At 30.8% G+C, this 20,857-nt stretch overlaps 1 long non-coding RNA gene across 2 annotated transcripts in view; it reads left to right on the top strand.

Moving 5' to 3' along the window:
• Positions 1 to 6,707: 6,707 nt before the first annotated feature.
• Positions 6,708 to 20,857, top strand: part of LOC114929598 (uncharacterized) — a 39,335-nt gene continuing 25,185 nt past the window's right edge. Inside the window, exons 1-3 of one of the 2 annotated variants that reach the window (XR_014925869.1) lie at positions 6,708 to 6,876; positions 13,889 to 13,983; positions 15,608 to 15,966. This is a non-coding gene — a long non-coding RNA (uncharacterized LOC114929598). Of the gene's footprint in view, positions 6,877 to 13,888; positions 13,984 to 15,607; positions 15,967 to 20,857 lie in introns of those variants that run through there. The other variant, XR_014925868.1, reaches the window with a different exon arrangement.

Below are 20,857 nucleotides of genomic sequence, written 5' to 3'. Positions count from 1 at the left end.
ATTGCGCGTTCGAGTGGCATTGATACAGAATATTTGCGGATTAACGTAGCGACGCATGATTTAATAGAAAAAATTCCAGAAAATTAATTTTTTAATTCGCAAATAGAAATACTAATAGATTTCAATATTTGTTTATAATTTTTTCTTATTCATTATTTTATTTATTTATATAATTAAAAAAATATATCATTATATTACGATAAATATAATATTTTCTTTATTCAGTTTAAAAAAATATCATTATTTTTTGTTATTGTTTATGTATTTTTTACCAACTTTTTATAGTGACGCATGATTTAAAAAATTCAAGAAAATTAATTTTTATAATTTGCAAATAGAAATACTATTAGATTTCAATATTTGTTTACAATTTTTTCCTTTTTATTATTTTATTAATTTATAATTTAAAAAAATATCATTATTGTAATAAATATATTAATGACACAATATGTTAATTTTTCTTCAAGTTATAAATATTTAAAATTTTTTTAATTAAAAAAAATCAATGTTTTTAAAAATATATAACTTGGAAATTAATAAAGATAAAAATTTAAAAAAATTCATGAAAGCTACTTTCAATAAATACAAAAAGATAAAATAAATGAAGCAAATAAAAAAAGGGGAAAAAAGTCGTTGATTTGGTATAGAATGCCCCATATACATTGTATAATTACAAAATACAAAAAATTCTTGTTAAGTATTAATAAAAAAATATATAAACAATACGAAATCTTTCTATTTGTGTCATTAAAGTATAGTTTATGTGCAGCTGTGAAATCCTTCAATTTTGAATCGGTATGCATCTATTTTTCCATTCTTCCGCCTCTTTCTGTTTATTCTCGTTCTCTTATACCCTGTTAATTCATTTGCTTGTATTTGTTCAATCAGTGTAATTAATGATAGCCTATGACTCATTGCAGCACGCCCGATTCAATTTTCTCATCGATGAACGAGATGGAAGAAGAAGGATATATATATATATATATATATATATATAAATTATAAAAATTTTTTATTAAATTTTAATAAAAGTTTTTAGGGTGGGTAACTTAAAATAGGACATCTTGTATACATACATATATGTATATGTATACATATATTCTACTACACGCAGATACACACATATATTTCATTTATTATTAATATTGATCTATAATACTGGCTGTAGAGCCTAACGCGATGTCTTTTACGTCAGTTATTGCAAAAATTAATTTTTGTGTTGATTTCGAGAGCCGAATAATATTCTAAAAAATTGTTTATTTTTTATACTTAAATTTGATATAAGTTTACATAAATTAAATTAATAATAAATAAATATTAAATAAACTAAAAACCTAAAAAACTGGTTAAAATAAATATATTGAAACAAAATAACATAATTTTCAAAACAGTTTCTATGGACGTATATGTATATCTATATTTGTTAATCAGGTCATAATACCAGTCATAATAATCTAAAAATAATTATATTCTTATTATATCTTACTATTTGCAGCAATAAACAATATGAAATTTGAAACGGTTGACTGAAAGTCGAGGCAAGACGTTTATATAATACAAATATGTATATGTATATTAACTATAATTGTTTTTTTAGTTTTTTTAATGAAAACACTTTGCGTTTTCTGTAATTACGAATCTCTAATATACCTCCTATATATAAATTTATATGTTCGTCTAGTCGAAAGCGATATATGTATATGGCGATATGGTTTATTGGTACCTCTTGGTCAACCGATCGCGCCTAATTGGAATCCGAATCATGCGTTGGCAAGCGCTACTGTTATAATGCGTATAAGCGTGTTTCTCGACCACGTGTCGTCTGCACGTATGTTAATTAGATGGTCTACCGAATAAGGATTTTCATTCTATCGTGTTATGTTCCTCCAATTAGAATAAAAATATATTGTATCTCTGTAATATATATGTATATGTATATACACTATAATAAAGTATTTTTTCATAATAAAGTTTTTGAGTTATAATGTTTAAAGTTAATAATGTTTTGACATAAAATGTAAAATATCTTGTAAAATATTAAGTTTTCGGTAATACACATAGTTGTTTTTAAGAAAAAGTATGCAGCTGTAAGTTGTAAATTACATATTTTTTAAACAATTATCTATTTTCTTTATACCAATTGATTGGTCTCATTATTCAGTGCATAAAAATATTTAGATAAGATTACCAAAAATTGAATATTTTACAAGATACTTTACATTTTATGCCAAAAAATTGTTAACTTCAAACCTTATAATTTGAAAAAATATGTCGAAAAAATGCGTCGAGATTATTCTTTTTTCTTTAAAATTAAAGGTGATTTCGGTTTAGTTGCTGTTAAATTATTAAAAGAATGGATTAAATATCGTAAGATGGTTATTATTACTAAATTGAGAATAACTTTTATGCATAGATGTATTTCACAGGATTTGGTACCGAACATATAACTACTTTATTATACGACTACGAGGATTCTTTGTTTAATCATAGATCGATTATGGATTTTAGATGTCTCAGAAATCACTTGATTACTAGATTGCAAAAAATTGAATTGAGAGATGCATATTGTAAATTAAGATTCGCTCATACATAAATATTTAGAATTTGTCATTCGATTTATCGTTGTATTCCGTCTTATATTTGTGAACAATTTTTCATTGAACAGTCTGGTCCACTATATACTTTTTTCCAAAGGGAAAGATCTAGATTGGTTAAAAAATTTGAATTTTTGAGTTGAAAATTAAAAAATCTTTTTAAAAAAACGATTAGACCGATAGCATACTCTTGTATGATATCGCGTAATTCGAACATGCGAAGTTGTCAGAGATATAAATTTGCTTCTGATTTTACTAATAATTTTGATAATGAGAACTATGATAGATGTGAGATATCGGTCATTCCTAATAATTTTAAGACAGAACAGTCAATATTTGATATAAAAGACTTTTCCTAAAGAAGTCCAAACTCTTCTCCAATTAGGTAAGAATTTTAGTTTACCCACAATTAAATCAGCTAAACTTACGACTGATTTTATCAAAAATTTTGAGAATAATATTAGATATCTCCCTAAGAATACACACAATTAGCTATTAGAAATAAAGCTGCACCGATCATTAGCAGATTGCCAGTCTATTCTTCTCCTAGAAATATTACTAATTTAACATTGAGACGTTTGTGTTCTATTACGAGTAGTTTTTTGAAGGATAATCTGAATGTTTTTGTTACGAGAGCGGATAAGGGAAATGTTTCTGTTGCTCTTGACAGAGACATTTATATTGAGAAAATGGAAGGCATTTTGGGAGATTCTGAAACATATAATATAATTAAGAAAGATCCAATAAATTGGTTGACGAATAAATTACGAGATTTGTTGACTTCATGGAAGGTGTCGGAATATATATCGAATAACATATATAAATCACTATACGTCAGTGATGGGAATTTACCGAGAGCTTATATGGACTCCCAAAAATTCACATATGTGGCATTCCATTGAGATTAATAGTTTCTTCATTAAATAGCCCTTTTTATATTGATCAGTTAGTTACCTTCATAGGATTATGCTTAGGAGTTTTCCCAAAGCACGTAGTCATATGGAGAATAGTTTTAGGTTGGTGGATGCATTGTCTGGAGTGTTCATTGAGGATGACTTCGTATTGATTTCTTTAGATGCAGTTTCTTTGTTTACAAATATTCCGATTGAACTGGCAATCGAAAGTGTTCGGAAGAGGTGGGATTTCATTTCTAAAAATTGTACAATCCCGTGTGAGAGTTTCTTACATGCTGTGCGCTTTATTTTGGAGTCCACGTTTTTTGTTTTTAATGGCACTGTCTACCAACAAACGTTTGGGACACCAATGGGGTCACCGCTCTCACCCATAATTGCAGATATTGTTTTGCAAGATTTGGAAGAGAGATTGGGATGATTAAATATTACACCATCTTTTTATATCAGATATGTTGATAATATAGCTTTAACTGCATCCATTTCGGCTTTCGAACATGTTCTGAACGTTTTCAATTCTTTCCATCCGCGTCTTCAGTTTACCATGGAGGTGAGTGAGGGGGACAGATTGAATTTCTTAATAGATGTTACTTTAATCAAAATGAATAATAAATTGATTTTTGACTGGTATCAAGTCTACATTCTCAGGTAGATACCTTAATTTTCTTTCACAACACCCGCTCTCACAAAAGAGAGCCACGATTATGGGGTTTGACCGATAGAGCTATCTTACTTTCGCATCCAAGTTTTCAACAAAAAAATTTAAGTTCGATCATTAATATCTTATTGAATAATAACTTTTCTTTAGATTTAATTTTTTTGACCATTTATAATCGACTTAAATATTTATTTATTAATCGTATTAATAATACACAAAATACACAGTGTGAGAATGAGAATAATAGGGATGGTGGAAGAAAGTTTTTCACGATTCCATTTGTTCCATCTATTTATGAAGGCTTTAAAAGGATAATTGGTAATTTAGATGTTAAATTTTCATTTTGTACTTTGAATAAGTTGCATCGGTTTATAAAAGTAGGTAAAGATACATTAACCACTGCATCACATATAAATATTGTGTATAAAATCGAATGTACTAATTGTGATGCATCGTATGTCGGTCAGACTGGTAGACAATTGCGAACTAGAATTAATGAACATCGTAATCATATAAGACGAAACGCAGCCAGCCGTTCAGTTATTACTGACCATAGATTAGAACTTAATCATGATTTTAATTGGACTGATGTTAAAATATTAGACAGTGAACCGAATTTTAATAAAAGACTGATTTCTGAAATGCTTTTTATAAAAAGACAAAATAACGGGTTGAATTTACAAACAGATACTAACAGCTTACATGAGGTATACATATGTAAACACGTTGGATAAACTGTCTAAGGTTTAAAAACAATTATTAGTTATGTTTATTTACATGATTAAATTTCACCTTGATCACTTCCGAGTTATTTTAAAGAGACGACTGCGCGACTTAGCGACTTATTTTTAAAGAACAACTGTACATATAATGTATCGTGTCTGTACCTTGCAATTAAAAATTTTTGAGTTTGTACATCGTGATTGCTATGTATTCTACTTTTTGTATTTTATGATATTTAGACTCATTATTTATATTATCTGTTTAGTGAGGTATGTTCTTATCCACGACATACACTATGGCATAAATATTAGACCATATGATGACAGCTTAATAAGTTATAGATACAACCGATTCAGGATTGACAGTATTTATTAGAACATCATTTTAAATAAGTTTTGAAGAATGTATTAATATTTCGTTTTTATTTTGAATAATATGAATTGTATGCGCTGAAGAGAGTCCAAAAAAAGGACAGAAACGTTCGCGATTGTATTATTATGATCTAATGTGATTTAATAAATCTATGAATTTATGCTTTACTTACTGCGTTGGTTTCTTATAGGCTCAATTTTATAGTAAATTTGAAAAATACTTTATTACAGTGTTTGGAAAGCTCTTGAGATAAACTACAAGAATATGTAATGAAAAATGGGTAGTTCTGTTTAAGAAATTGAAGATGGATCTTCACATGACCTTCAAATGACTATCCGTGGTCAAATCAATGGCATCATCTTATGTCTCCCTTTAAACCAAACCTTTTGTTTGAATCGTTTTTCCATATTTTTCGAGATATTTGCGTTGATTATTTAAAATAAGACAACCTGTACATGATTGATCTTTGGGATTTGCGAGTGTTAATCTAAAATCCTAATTTAAATTTTTATATGTGATATAATAAAAGGCCAACTTAACGAGCTTATATGCTAATAATTGAAAAATTTTTGTTTATTAATTTACGTCATACTATACAAAAGTTACGATAAACGTTTCGACTGTACGACAGTCTTTCTCAATATCTTAATAATATGTTAAAAAATTAATTTAGTCATTTCGACATCATAAATAAATACAACAATTATAAGATTATATGACAAACGCAATAAAAAATACATGATTGTTGGCATGAGTTAGAGCGTCAGATGCTGTTATATTATGTAACGACACTGTGAACAAATTAATATATCCGCTCAAATATTACAATACATTTAGATTTTTAATAAATAGTATTAACTTACTTTTTTGTCAACGAACATAACACAGTCGTACAGTCGAAACGTTTATCGTAACTTTTGTATAGCATGACGTAAATTAATAAACAAAAATTTTTCAATTATTAGCATATAAGCTCGTTAAGTTGGCCTTTTATTATATCACATATTTTAATTGTATACGAGCCGAAGTTTAATTTATAAAATATATATATTTAAATTTTAATTATATTATTACATATTATATCTCCCTTAAACTAAGAAAATGTAATTTAATTAAATATTAAACACATCGTTTTTCTTCTTACTTCCGTTTCAAGTAATTTTTTGTTATTTTGTGTCCCAAAGAGAAACAAGCCTAGCGCTAATTTTCTACATTAGGGCTCCGACGTTATAAAACAACGAGACTATTAAGACGTTTAAGCCGCTCGCCCGCCTGGCTAATTGTAATCTCGCGCAGCGATTTCGCATTTATCAGATGAACGTCGGCGGCGCGTGGGCAATTAAACGGGAGAGCGGGAGCGCCGAGCGCGCGATAAATCGCGCTCAGCGCCATCGTGCGTGAAGAGGCGGCCCGCAGCGCCGCTAATTTATTCGCGCCGCTGCCTTTTAATCGCCTGCGCGTCCCCGCCGTCGTCGTCGTCCGCGTCCCCGTCGTCAATGTCGATAATTGGATAACACGCTGCAAAAAATCGTGCACGACCGCCTTCGTTATTTTGATACCATATGGAGGGAGAAACAACGCACCGCAAGTGATAACCGCCGTAAATCTTCGTGAGACCGTGAGTGTTGGAAAAACGTTGCGTGCGAATGCGCTTCTGATTTCTGTAAAAAATAAAAATATAAATGAATAATAAAGAAAAATAAAGTAATAAGTTAAGGGTTAAACATTATATTAGGTTAGATTAGATTTAGCTTAGATTAGATTTGGATATGATTTGATTAAAGTTAGGATCAAGATTAAGTTAGATTCCTAGGTAGCACACGATCGTTTTAGAAATGTTTCTTAAACGTATCTAAAGTTTGTTAACAGTTTAAGCATAAATAAAAAACGTTTTGACAAAAACGGGTTTAAAACTATAATTTAAGAAACGTTTCTTTCACGTTTAAATTATACTTCCACAGCACGAAATATTGCTAAAATCTCAGGTAGCAGACTGACATCATTAAACGTCAGTTTGCTACCTGGGATATTTAATAAAATAAATATTTTAATATTTGTTTTGAGCTATATTACAAATATTGCAGCAATATTATGCAAATATTATAAGTTAATATTTTGTTGGAGACATTGCAAAATATTACTGCTCTATTATAATGCAATCACAATATTTTTTTTATTTACCGCTATGCGTCGCACGTTGAGTTATCTATCTCGCATTTAAGTTTTAGTCACGAGAATTATATAAATCATGCAAAAAGTGTTTGTATGTATGTTATTACAATTAATTATTTTTGTCAGTTTTTTGATACAATCCTAACAAGAAATTCAAATATTAAACTGATTATTCAAAAATCGGACAAATAAGTGTCCGAATAAATGAAGAAAATTAAGAAGAAAATATTTTACAATATTTTATAAATGTTACATTAACATTGCAGAAAATATATCAGCATTGTAAAAATTATTATATTGCACAATATGGTTTAAGAGTGGACATATCTATATTATTGCTTTACGAATAAAGTATAAAATGATAAAAATGGAATTTTGACCGTTTCTTAAACTCGAAAACTTTTCTCGTAACGTTCTTCGAGTAGACATTTTAATTAATAAAAAACGTTTTCGAGAGTCGGTTATGAAACATTTCAAAGAATCATTTGTAAAACGTTTTTGAAACAAATATGTTAATTCGGCTTATTTTTTTCTAAATGTTAACAATTATTTAATTAAATCGAGATGTATTCCGAATCTGTCATAATCTGTAAAACTATGTACAATATAACGTATATGTATGAAGTAAAAAATGGATAGAGATAAAGCAATGATTAAACGTGATTTTTTCTTAATTTAAACATTTGCGATATTTTTTATTAACAATACGTTATAATAATGATTATAGGATTTATAGATTATGATTATCTGTAATAACAAATTTGGAACATTTCTTGATTTAATTAAATAGCTTGCATATCTAGAAAAAGAGTAAGTCAAACTAACACTGTTCGGAATATACATTTTATAAATTAAATAAATAAGACTGGGAGCAACATATAAATATAATTATTATTGTGAATTAATGATACCTAATCAGTTGGAATGATCGGCTCAATTTGCTTCGTGATTTTTTAGCTATCTCTATCTTTGCGACATTTGAAGAAATCGATATGTAAAGCAAAATGTACTTATAAATCAATTAATATAGTTTTGCAATCAAAACAATCGATAATCACTAAATTATTTTCTTCAACGTACATATTTATAAATATATCTGAATAAAATTATCAAGAAATCAGTCGTTTTTATAAATACTAAATTTATAAAATATATAGAAACTTATTTAAATGTTTTTCTTATGATTGTAAAAGAGAAGTAAAAAAAGAGAATTTTTTAACATCTTTTTTAAAATAATATTACCTATGCTACACATATTATTCATCTTACTTTGATTGATCTTCTATATGACGGGGTTTTTATAAAACGCAAAACAATATAATGATGAAAAATAATATACATATACATAATAATTGTTGCCTTCGCTTATGAGCCTTTATATTTAGTAATTGTAGTTTTCAGAAGGTCACCGCGGACCATCTCGATAAAGTAATTGTCGTGTAGAATTCCGCTAGAAATCATTCAGCTCGTTAACGTCGAGAGCTTAAAGGGGATAGTTCGGTATCTTTTGGGCGACGATGCAATATCTTTTACGGCGGATCGATAATTGCACTGCAAATTCTCATACACTTCTTTCTTACTTATTAAAAATTGAAACTGTGTTTGCAAAAAATAAAAATAGATGAACATATAAAAGAGAAAAATAGTTAAGTTAAATTACAATTAGGTTAAATAGAGTTTGGATCAAGTTAGGTTAGGTTAGGTTAGATTCGAATGCGGTTAGGTTAGGTTATAAACATTAAAGTTAGGATTAATTAAATACATATAAATTAAATATAATAAAATATAAAAATTAAATATTAAATTAAATATAAAATAAAAATTAAATTAAATAATAAAATATTAAATTAAATATAAAATAAAAATTAAATAAAATATGTATATAAGAGACACTTTTGATATTATATTATGTTAACTGTTCGCGAATTTTTGTCGATCGCAAACTGAAATGCTTACAGGATTAACATTTCTATAAATTATGAGAATTGCGCGCGAAAGCATCATGTTTCAACAATGTAGAAATGATTGCGCGCGTGCGTTTCGGATTTCACTCAATTTTACTGAATCGTCGATTTCATCGATACTGTGGCGGTACACGGCGATATATGGATTTTCCGACAGTATTTAATGACGGTGTTTTACACATACACGTTGCATGTACTTATAACGTATAATTATAATAACGTATCACATTTTTTAACTGTACAATATAATAAGTATAGCGGAGTTACAGTGTCTATAACTTCTAGCTATTAAAGAAACTATAAGGGTCGTAAAATAGAGATCTTATTATTTTTTCTTGAATATCAAATTTAACTTTTTTTATATATTTAAGGCAGAAATATAAAATGTATTAGGAATATAAAATGTTCTAGATGATTGTTAGGTCAAATTCGTCAACGATAAATGACGTTATCACATATAATTGGTTATTGAAATATACATATTATAAAGAGATTTCTCTTGTTAAATTCATAAATCATCTTGTACATACATACATACATTACTAAAAAATCGATTATGCACGGTATATATCTCGCGACGAAAAAGTTACTGTTGCAAAATAAAATTCCATCATCCGCTGTCGAATTTCGTAGCGTTAATTCAAAATTAACCAAACAGGCTGGATCACGGTATAGCGCATAACGGACGAAAATAATTGAGTAAAATACTCCGGGCGAGAGAGCGTCGCTCCCTTCCTCCCCTTGGTTTTCTCTCGCATCTTCGTCTCGCTTTTAACGTTAATAATATGACGCGTGCCTTTTAACCGTTACGCTCTATTAATGCTGAAAGCGAGATATCGACGCAACTGCCGACGTCGACATCGGGTTAGGAGAGAGAGAGAGAGAGAGAGAAAGGAGGGAGGAAATAGAAAAGAGGACATGTTTTCATGTTCGCACAAAATTTTTTACGAATATTTTGCGCAAGAAATTGCATGCAAAATCGGGAAATTCTCGACAATTGCGATAGTCGTGGCTGGCTAGTGCAGGGGTGGGAGAAGCGGGAACTCGCATGATCACCGAGTCCCTGATATACCCGGTGGGTTGTCGAGGTGGACGGTGGTAATCCTCCTAAACCCGGCACAATACCGCGCCGGATTCTACAGCAGCCATTAGCGCGAAAGGGGAAAAAAGATTAAAACCTTCGCCGGTCGCCCGCAGCGGACGGTGGCGAATCCCCGTTTTATTAATCGTGCACGTTGCGGAAGATAACGTCGTTGGCCAGCAGTTTCGAGGAAAAAGGTTAAAGGCGCCTCCGAGGAACGGGAATTGCGGTCCTTGTACATCACAACGATCATTGAAAAACGAGTTAAACGTTGCTTTGTGTAAACGTGGATTAAAAATAGGAACGTCAGAAATGCAAATATATATAATTATCTGAGATAAATTTATAAAAATTCACGAATAAAACATTTATTATATATACAGGGGGTAGACAAAATAATGTGAACACCTGTGAAAGAGAGGTATTTATATATGTACATTAATTAAATGTTGGGCCATCATTTGCTCCTTTTTCAGTGTTGGGCCACCATTTGCCCCCTTTCCAATGTTATCTCATTCTTCCATCCGCCAATTGCCTTAGAGATAGATGTTGAAGGAGGAAATCCGCTTCTCAATCTTCTTCAAAACTGTTCACAGTTCGATGATATTAAGCCATTAAAATGTCCAAACACTCTCCCTGGCCAGCATAATTACCAAACCCAATTATCATCGAACCACTATAGGCAGTTTTGGAGAAGAGATTGAAAAAACGTTTAATTGGCTCAATGATATTCAAATTTGGTAATTGTGCTGGCCAGCGAAAATATTTAAACATCTTAATAGCTTAATATCATCGGACAGTAAGCAATTTTGAAAAAGTGAGAAACATTTCCTCCTTCAACAAAGCAATTAGCAGATACAAGAATGAGACAACATTCCAATTAGAAAAAAAGCAAATGGTAGCCCATCTTATTAACAAACAAATATAAATACCCCTCTTTCACAGGTGTTCACATTATTTTGTCTACCCCCTGTATATATAATTTAAATAATATAGAAGAACAAAATTTTTGGAAAATACAGAATAATAATACAAGATTCAAAAAAGTAAAGTCGTAGTCTCACGTAACATTTTATAAAATTAGAATTTTTGAGAAAAATAAATGTATATATTTTATATATATATATATATATGTATGTATGTATGTATATACACACAGAGTGGCTCACATAACTCTTAATAGCTTTATATTTCCGAAAGTATATACCATTGATTTTTAAGGTTAAGATTTTGAATTATATGAGTTTTGAATAGCTTTTGAACTTGAATAAATATTAATCTCCAAATCTTCTCGGTTGCGTGGGGAAAATATGGGAAATTATAAAATTTTAAATAGGACATTGTACAAAAATATATTTTTTGAATTTTGTGAAAGGAAACTTAATATTATCCGAAATATTTTTTATCAGATGTTGAAATCATGAAAACATGTGATGGTTTAAAGTTTAAAGTTTTGATTTATAGTTATATTTGAAATATTTGAGAATCACACGAAATCAAAATTATAACATTCTACTCTGACTTATTTAATTTATTAAATGTTCAAAATGTTTATCATAGACTTGTAAAATATATTTATCCGAATTAACAAAAATATTCTTAACATTTATTAGTAGCATTATGGGAGTCACTGAGCGTATTCTTTGTTTTATATTTTCTTTCGTTGTTGACGATTTGGAGGGATTTAAAAAGATGTTTGATTTGAAAAATACCTTACCTGCAATAAGACCATGATAAGATATTCTTCTCGAAATCGTGCAACTTTTACATAAAATATATATTGATAAAAGTCTTGATTTTCAAAAAATATACTAATGCGTTATTTAAAATAGGACTTGTAAAAGAAACATATAATTATTAAAAAAAAAAATATGCAGTTGCTTATTGCAAATTGTAGTTTTGCAAATCACAGGAGTATGTTTTTCTTATATTAATTGATTTATTTCATTCTTCTATGTATACAAAAGATTAAGGTAAGATTATTGAAAAATGAGTATATTACGAAATTTTATATATATATATATTTTCTACTTTTTATCAAAATGTGTATAAAATGAAGTATAAAATATCTCGTATAATTAATTCATTTTTCGACTATTTCACACTAATAATATAATAGTTTACCCAATATTACAAGATTCTTCGATTTTTGAAAAATTATAGTTTAAAAAAGTAATAATGGCCTCTTTTAAATTTCAAACAATTTCTATCTAAAATAAGATTATGCTTATAAGATTACGACATCTCCTTTGAAATCCAACAATTTTTGTCTGAAACGTTTTTACATATATCTTCTATATTTTTTGACATATTTACTTGAGACAATAAAAAGGGAACACCCTATATACAACGTATACGTGCGTGCGTGTGTATGTGTGACTATATTTTTTTTTAATCTTTCGGTGAAACAATCAAAATCGCAATCGACCACCCGATATATGGCGATGTTCATACACGTAAAGAATGCGCGGTTGAATCAGATGCAGCATCAAAAGAGTCGAGCGACTTTCGCCTTTTATTCCGCGTCCACTGTACCGGATAAGAAGGAAGACGCAACGAGAAGGAGAGAAACATCATTTCGTGCTTTCTTTTCTCACAATCAGTTAAAGAGAGATTGGGGAAAAATGAGGGAAAAAGGAGGGAGGGAGAGAAGAGCAAGAAAAGAAATGAAAGAGAATGAACTCGAAAAAGTACGTCCATGTAGTAAAGGGGATGCAAAGAGTTTGTTGAGAAATTCGAATAATGCGCGTTTTTAGCAGCAAAAGCTACAGATGTTTATCTCTCTCTTCCTCTCTTTCTCTTTACTGCTGTTTCTTTGCAACAAGCGAATATTCTACTGACCTCGAAAGTAAAATTTCTGAGGTTTCAACGGCTGATGAAAAAGTTCTGTTTTTTGCGACGTATCTTTATTCACGCGAGAAGAAGAGGAAACATTGTGAAATTTAGATTTGCGAACGTCAAATTGTGCTAACCTAGATATATTTAATCTGATTTCGCTATTAAATGCAGGAAAATATTAAGAGAGTTTCTCAAAAAGGGAGCAAAAGGAGTATGCCATATTGGAAAAATTTTTTGGTACAAAATCAATCGTCATGAAACTTGACAAAGACATAGTATGAGGTAGAATATGAAAAAATCAAACCAAAATTGAATGGCTTTGGAAGAAAAATATTTGGTGTAACAAAAGACTGACTGTGTCAAGTTTGATGACGATTGGTTATAACATTATGTGTACAAACACAACATTTTCCCAATTTGATATACTCCTTTCCTTGACTTGAAACCGTGAACCGTTCTTTGCGAGCATAAAAACTATAGACATACAACAAATTTTCAATAAGATCCACAATTTGCAAAATAGAATAAATAAAAATTAAAGTAGAAGACTCTGCAAGAATGAATATTTTTTACAGGAAGGAGCAGGTCCATAAATTGGGAAATAGAGAGAGAAGAAGCATTACAGTCCATATGCCTCTCTCGACAGCCACCATATACCTAAAAGTTGCGGGTGAGTTGTTGTTATCTGAAAAATACAATTTAGGTCCGGTTTAAAGTTACATTAAAAATTTGGTAACTATGTAGATATGGGGAGCTACCTTCGATTTCAATGACCTTGACATATATTGTCAAGGTCACTGTTCTGAGTAAGTTTCAAAAGGTTTTAAGCGTCGCTCGTTGTTTATAAAAAAATTATTAATAAAAAATATTTACTAAATAAAATTAATACTTGTGACATATATATTTAAATGTATTACACGTTTAAAATTCATTCTTCGGGTGGGGGTACAGGAAAGGGGCGGAGCCCCTGGTTTCTTATTGGTCCACGCGTTATTTATTTAGTGTAATATGATTTCAATTTAAAATTTATTTAATATATATTCTTATTTTAATTTACTATTTATTTATATATATATCTTTATTTATAAAATACATATTAGCCATTGTATTAAAAAAACATCTAAGCGTTCATCAAAATCAAATAACCGAGCGATGCTTAAAACCTTTTGATACTTAATTAGGAAACAGTGACTTTGACAACATATGTCAAGATCATCTAAATTGGAGGTGGCTCCCCATATCTGCATAATTACCAAACATTTTTAAAACTATACGCATAATTATTTAGGTCTCGCGAAATAATTTACACCTAGTTGAAAAGATTGGAGAACATAACTGACCCAACTGAACTGGCACATCGTGTCATGTCAGTTATGTTCGTTGCAAGGTCCCAAAATTTCCAGATTCATTGAATGATAGGAACGATGATGATTGTATATATAAATTCATTTTTTTTAAACTATTCATTTGATAATAAAAAAAGTACTTTTTATTGGATATTATACAATGTACGATAATTTAATTCTTATTTCTTCGTCTTTGCTTCGCAATTGAAACCTCCATCTCGTGTATTATACACTCATAAGTTCGTACTTGTAACTAACACGAACGCCTGAAGCACTTTGCAACATACTTTCCTTTACACCAATACAATTATGCTAGCACAATGATGCAGCTAGCATTGCATACGTGTTACGATCGGTACCACACGCGAAGAGGCTAAATTGAATTGAAAAACCAGGAGGCACGCGCAATGCGAAAAGGCATAGACGGAGAAAGAGACGGAAAACGGGAAAGAGAGAGGAGTATCATCGCGAGATTGTCCGGGAAATCGCTGACGCGATATCCACAAGCACGAAAACTTGTAATTGGTTTGCGGTAAGCCGACGTTTAAATTTCGAAATACTCGCACGTGTTCATGTACATTACGACGAAAACAGATGCGAGCGCGCAATCTGCACAATTCAACTAGTTTAGGCAAAACAAAGCGGTCGCATCGGCCAGCCAAATCTTTTTTTTTGACTTGTTAGATGGTTTTGCTAGTTTCTATTTTATAATGTCACGTATGTGTTTTGTTATAAATTATATGATTTATTTCTTGTGATATACGATATAAGAAGCAATCACTTTTAGATTAGGGTTATAAGGATAAGGTTATAAGCAATCACTTTTAGGGTTATAAGGATAAAGAAATTCTCCAGTACGAATAAGAGAAACATATTCAGACACATGTCATCGAGTTGCGTTCATCGAAAGCATAGAGTGTAGTTTGCTTGTTCTGGGCCCGACATCAGTTTTGTGATGGTGTAACGAGTAACAATCCAGGGCGAGCGGGCAATTGCGATGATGGTAAAGTTATATCATTTTTGCGAGTACCGTTGAGGAGTGATGCTGAAGTGACGTCGACTCTCGCATGCAACTGGACCGATAGCATGCCGCCGAGGAACTTTCAAGTAATCCTTGTCGTCTCTAGAGGCGAACTAGCCGCTTGTGCCGACTCCGAACATCCGACACGAGGGACGTCCAGAAGTTTGGAATAAATGGCGGACCCTAACCTCTCATTAATGACACACGCAGCTCCAGAAACTTTTGTTCTGTCTACCCTGTCTACCCTATAATATTTTATACTTCAATCTATGAATAAAGATATGCTATCACGTTGTACCTATGCGTGTCTGATTTTTACAGGATGAATCATTTTGTTCTATCCTAAATATCTTTTTTCTACGCTTTTTATTAAAAAACGTATTTCGCGCATGAAAGTTTGACTTTAAGGGGGACACGAGACAATGAAATAGAGATAGCGCCACTTTTGAGATATTCATTACTTAACACTTTTTTAAAATGGAATTTTTTTTTAAACAAAAGTTGTAGAACTCGTCGAAACCAATCTTAAGAATTTTCTTGATTTTTCCAATTGATTTATACAATTTTTCAATTTTGGAATTTTAGTGTCCGCAAACAAGTACTTTCTATTCAAATTAATTTATATTTTGTTTTTTATAGTTATATTTAATGATTGTTGTATAATAGTGTTATATCAATCTAATGAGCAAATGCATTGTTTACCACGAGATATAGTAGATATGATCAAAGTGGAGTTGTGTAGAAATAAAATAATTCCGATTCAGAGCTACTGAAAGGGAATATCCTCATATATTTAGGAAAGTGCTTCTATCTCAATCTATCTCGATGAGACGTACAATTTTTGTTAAAAAATCAGTTTCCATTTATAAAAAAAGTAATAATTAGTGAATTTTTCGAAAATAATTCCATTTGTAAACAAATTGATATCTTGTATCACCCTTAAAGTCAAACAACTTTTGTCAAAATATTTTTATACGTATATATATATATATATATATATATATATATATATATGTATATATAACTATACGTTCATTTTTCATCACGTCGTGGAGAACCGACCGAGAGTAATTATCGAACGCTAACGGCATCGACGGTTTAACCGTCACCCATAATAAACGGCGATCCGCTCTCTCAGCATTTCTTCCATTTTCTCCTTTTCCATCTCACGTCCTTTCTCTTCTCTTTTTTCGTTCACTCTGGTGCTATTTTTTTTCTTTTATTCTCATTCTCATTCTCTCTAATGCATTGCATCTCTTTCTTCCTCCAGCCGTCTCACTCATTACGTTTTTTTTCTTCATTGTCCTTCCTTCTTTCTCTCATTATGGTCTCTCTCTCTCTCTCTCTCTCTCTCTCTCTCTCTCTCTCTCTGCCCACCTTTCTTCGACCTTCTGCTTGCACACGAATTCCGTCGCTACTACCAGTTCTTCCATCCACGTTCTCTCGTTGCACAGACCGAGGTGGGTGGAGGCGAGGTGGTTAGAGGATCGAGAATCCAACCCCTAACGAGCCGGCGTTCGGGTCGCGTTTGCTATCACCCACGCGAGTCAACGTCACCGCGCAAAATGCGAAAAGTTAAGGGGTATTCACAATGGTCAAGCGATTTTTTATTGTGTTATTAAAGAGGCTCTTGGAGACTATTCATAGGTATCGTGCTGTAATTTATTAAATTTAATTTTTCTATATTTGTTACATTATTTTCAACTTTCTTCCCTGTAAAAATATGTATTTTATATACATGATCTTTTTTATATTAAAATAGTTATAATTTATATAACTTTTTCATATTACGTCCGATTTAAAAAAAATGAGGGGGATCTCTGTTTTACCCCTTAAGAATCTTCAATATTTTTTCATTTATCTCAAGCGTTCTATTTAATTTAAAAAAATTCAAGTTGATATTTCCATATAGTAATGCTAGAAAACAGTTTCTAATTTGTTATATGGAGTACCCTGTATATATTATTAAATGATAAATATATATATATATAAAGTTTGGTAATAATTGATCATATGAATTGATTATTAATAATGAAAGAAAAAAATTTCAATTACAAATAAATTACGCGGCTAATTAATTTTTTTCGACTTAAGCGCGGAATAGATTTTTTGACAGTGGTCGAGAGTACTAAAAGTCTGGCTGCCACGAGCACTTCCGATATCCCGTCATTTCCGGGCCGACTTGTAATTTTCGTTCTACAACGCCCTGAACGTGACCGCGTTCGTCGGCGATCATCGATCAATTTCGCGGGGAAAGGAAAATACGAGATAAATTGAAAAATTGTCAGACTCGGATCTCTCTCCAGAGCGACCCGACATAAAAAAACGAAAAAAATTTTTTTAAAAACGCACGCATGCACGCATCGAGAATTTTTGTTCGATTAAACATACCTGTACAGCATGATACACTGCTGAACATCGTTCATTCTAAAATAACTACGAAACGATATTATTTGATCAGTCGAAAATTGCAAGGGTGGGCAGAATAATCACGATTTCTTCGCAACATAGAAATAAAGGGAGTAAAAATTTTCGTCTATTCGGCAATCCATGAATTTCTCGTGAATAATCAAAATATATATAAAATATTATAAATAATGAGAATCGCAAATATTATACAACTAGAAGTAATATATCTGACTTCTAATGATATTATATATATATATATATATATATATATATATATATATATATATATTTATTTATTCATTTTTTGACTATTCGAATATATCTATCGAACATGACTATCAAATATAGAAAGTATATCTTGATAGCTCAAAATCTTTCAAATATACATGCACAATTCATATTAAAATATTATACATTAAAAAAAGACTTGAAAAGGATTAGCAAGGAGTTAAGAGGATCTCTCAGCGAACGACAAATTTCGATAAAATAGTAATGCCCTCATTTTGGAATTAAAAATATCGGTAATGACCGACTGATTTTCGAAGAATAATTACTGATATTTTGAATTTTCCATTTTAAATCATTCAGCTCAAACATGTATTAGAAATCCATGTATACATGGCACACATGGAGTCACTTTTTGCTACGTTTAATACTATTATAAGTTTGAACATAAATATGTATTATTGTTCTATTGTATCTACAACGCACGCACATATATGTACGAATCGCAATATAATATAAATTATACTTTTATATTAAATTTATAATCTAAATTTACAGGATAACAGTGTTTTTTTCATGTATCATAATCTCAGGGATCTTGTGTTTATTCATACAAAATGTATATTTTTGATATAAAGCACATAATATGATGAATTGACAGCTCGTCTGTTATTCGAGATATCGCATCATATTGAAATAAAAATAGATAAGGAAAACTGTAATTTTGTAATTATTTTTCGTTTCTCATGTGAAATCAAACTTCCCTGGGATCATTGATGTATATGTATATTGCGATCGTATAGAGAAGCATTTTTAATTCTATCAAATTAAAGACTAGAAGTACGAAAATAATAATTGGTCAATAAAATAGACAATTGTGAAGGATCCCCTTAATAACTTAGAAATTAACATAATCTAAAAAAAAATCTAAAAATTTTTGTTTTTATGCTGCATAACTTTGCAAGACACATCGAGCTAGGACTAGTCAGAAAATTAATTATGATTATATCGAATATATACCTAGACAGCAGTGTGTGAATGTTCAACTGGACGAGAGTTCGAAGGGAGGAAGAGTGAACAGAAAGAGAGAGGGAATGAGAGAGAGAGAGAGAGAGAGAGAGAGAGAGAGAGAGCTCTGTTCGAAAGGTCTACGAGCTTCGTTGCTGTCATACGCAGTCAACTGTCTACTCGTCCTCCCTTTGCCGTCATCTTCCGCCTCCTTCCGACTAGTTGTCTTCCTGACTTTCCTCTTTTCACGGCCTCACAATCAAAGACCATTCATGCGCTTGCCAATGGCCAGCACAATCCTGGGGATCACAGAAGAAAATTCTTCGAACTATACAGGAACGCGAGTGAACGGTGTTTCTGAACGGCGCAAATGAAATTATTCATGCAGATCTTTCTCTTTCCTCTCCCGAATAATGTAACTCGTTGCAGCTATGTCTGTTACGAGTATGTGCATTCTTTTCATTTTTCTCTTCATCATTTTATTTTTTTAGCTTCCCTTTGAACAAAAAGAAAAATGAGTTTTGCAGTGAATAATATAAGATAAAAAGTTAGAGATATTATTTTGATAATTTGATAATTATTTTTAACTTAACATTCTAATAGAAATAAATTTTCTCGAAAACAAAATCTTGTATAAAAAAAAAAAATTATTTTACAATTTCAATTGCGTTTATACAAAGAATGATTTTCACTCCGCTTGTATCATAATTTATAATACATCCGTATATGTAGGAATTTATACATTATTCGATATCATGTTTAAAAGTAAAGCGGGGAGCACACACTTTGGCATAGGCCCATAACCGTAAACATAAGAATCTTGATTGGTCTATAAACGTATGCATAAGAAATTCAACCAATCGAATTCCTTATGCATATGCTTATGCACTTATGCAAAAGTATGTGCTCCCCGCTTAAGATAGGATAAACACATATTTGATTTGGGTTACAAACAAAATAAAAAAAATGAAAGTCAGGAACAATTGATTGAATTGTACACATATATAGAGAGTTCGATAATAATCTAGACCTCTCGTGCGGGCAGAGTGGATTAGATAGAATAGGAAAGTACTTTATCGTTTCACGATCTTCGCAATAATTAAGGGAATCCCTCAGCAAACGACGAACTCCGACAAAATAGTAGCGCCTTCATTTTGTAATTTAAAATATTGGTAATTACCGACTGATTTTCGAAGAATAATTACCGATATTTTAAAATTTTACATTATAAATCATCCAGATTAAATATGTGTATTAGAAATCCATGTATATTTGACACACGTAGAGTCAGTTTTTGCTACGTTTAATACTATTATAAGTCTGAACGTAAATATATATTGCTATGTTTCGCTTTATTATAACCTACAACGCTTGCACACATACCTACGAATCGTAATACAAACTATACTTTTATATTAGATTTCTAATCTACATTTAGAGGATAATAATGCTTTGTATTACACGTGCAGGCAAAGTGGCACTTTCTGTGTGTGTTTTCTGTGCGGAAAGCGACCGATTTTCTCCGTCGCCATCTA

Source organism: Nylanderia fulva, unplaced genomic scaffold, assembly GCF_048542155.1.
Source record: "Nylanderia fulva isolate GAGA-0341 unplaced genomic scaffold, ASM4854215v1 Scaffold59, whole genome shotgun sequence".
NCBI lineage: Eukaryota > Metazoa > Arthropoda > Insecta > Hymenoptera > Formicidae > Nylanderia > Nylanderia fulva.
This window is presented reverse-complemented; position numbering and strand designations above follow the sequence as displayed.